We start from the raw sequence: 1,921 nt of genomic DNA on the forward strand, positions 1-1,921 counted from the left end.
TTGAGCGACCGAAAAGAAACCCCGCTTTTTCCCGATGCTGTTGCCGATTTTGTTTGAATCCATTGGTGTAAAAGTATTTAGTAAAATGCTCTGTTCGTTTTGTTTTTATCGAATGGAGAATAATTGTTTGTTGTGGTCTTATTATTATTGTTATCATTTTATATTTCTTCCTTGCTCCACAAATGTACACGCGCAGATCTTCCAGACGTTATTTAAGGAAAGAGAAAGTGGAAGATATGGTCGACCCTTCACCATTTCAGTAAAACAAAAAAAGAAAGAAAGAAAACTCGAGAAGCGATCGTGCGGCGTTTTTGCAAAAGAAAATATGACAGTGGTTAATAGAAGGAACTGACCAGCAAAAAAAAAAGGTTAAGTAAGCGAGCGGCAAGCGCATATTTGTTGAGGTTTCGATAAAAATATCAGAGATATGAATATGGATATGAATTCCAGAGGCAAGTGAGGATTTCCTGTTCTCGTGTTTCTCTGTATGTATTTCCTTTTTTTTTCTCTCTCTTTGCTGCCGTTTGCATTTGTGTGGATGAATGTGTCAGCACTTATTCGGTTTCTTTACTCCCCGAAAGGGGCACACATCGACATCAGTTTTGTGGCATTATCTCCGCCCATTGTTTCACTCTCTTCGTTTGTTTTGTGTTTTGTTCGTGCTTTTTTTCCACCACCACCCCCAACATTATCGGCACTCAGTTTTATATGCAGCATAAAATGGAGATGTTATCTTTATTATTACTGTTATTATTATTATTATTATTGGTTATTGTTATTGTTATTGTTCACCACTCCCTTTTCCTCCTCTTTTATACCTCCTTTTCTTCATCCCTTTTCATTCCCCTCTACAAACATTGAGCTGCAGTTGTGCTTCTCCCATGGCAGGCAGTTCTGAATATTCCTTACAAAGGCTCAGTTCTCAAACACACGTATGCGCGAACAGAACCATAAGCGATTGGTGCGCTTTCTGCTTCTTGACTTGCCGTTCGTTCCTGTTGTTTTTTTTTCCCCTTTCTCTCTCTCTGTCTGTCTTTCTTTCTTTTTAATATGCCAGATGCGAGAGCGGGGACAAACGCCTTTAAAGTTGTCTAGGTGTAATTTTTTTTTTTACCCTTCTTTATATCTTTTGATTGTTTGTCTGTCCGTTTTATTTACATCCATTTTTAGACAAGTGGTTAATCCTCATTAATCACTTGTGTCAGTTCCCTCCTCCTCCTCCTCCTTTTCGCTCTTGTGTTTTCGTTTTATTTTTCCTGTTACTTGGAGAACACCCCGCACCAAAACCAACGAGATTTCTGTTTGTTTGTTTGTTCCATTTGGTGCATTTGTGTTCGAATGCAGGTTCATATGAAAATACTCACCTCTTTGCTCGGTTTGGTTTGATGTCGTTTTTATTGCTGTTGTTACTTTTTTTTGATGTTTTTATTTTTCTTTTCTTCTTCTCTCCCCTCCCTTTCTCTCTTCCGTTATTATTACCATCACCAACCACCATTCGTGTTCCCAGAAAAATACCTTTTGTTGAGGTTTAAGCGGCTTTGTGTACTGGTTTTCCTTTTGTGCATATATGTGTGCACGTGTGTTTCTGTGTTTCGGCTTGCCTCCAATAATTTCATCCCGCTCTCCCCGCTCTTTTTTTCTTCCCCCTCCCCTTTTGCCATTATTCCTTTCTTTCGTAGCCTTCTTTTCGAGTTTCTCTTCGCCCATCCTCATGTTTCTTTTTTCTTTTGTTTTTTTTTTTTTTGGTTCAATGCGGTGGAGTGAAGTGGCTCGAAGGGAAGGGGAAAGAAAGGGAATGTAGAAGTGAAGGGGAGACTGGAGTAAAAGGAAAAGGAAAAGGGAAGCGGTGCGGTGCGGTGCGGTTGGTGGATACAAATGTATTGAGTTTCTTAGGGCTCGAGGAGATGAACTTGTTTTTTTT

This window comes from Trypanosoma equiperdum, assembly GCF_001457755.1.
Source record: "Trypanosoma equiperdum strain OVI genome assembly, contig: ctg_1895, whole genome shotgun sequence".
In the NCBI taxonomy this organism is placed as follows: Eukaryota; Euglenozoa; class Kinetoplastea; order Trypanosomatida; family Trypanosomatidae; genus Trypanosoma; species Trypanosoma equiperdum.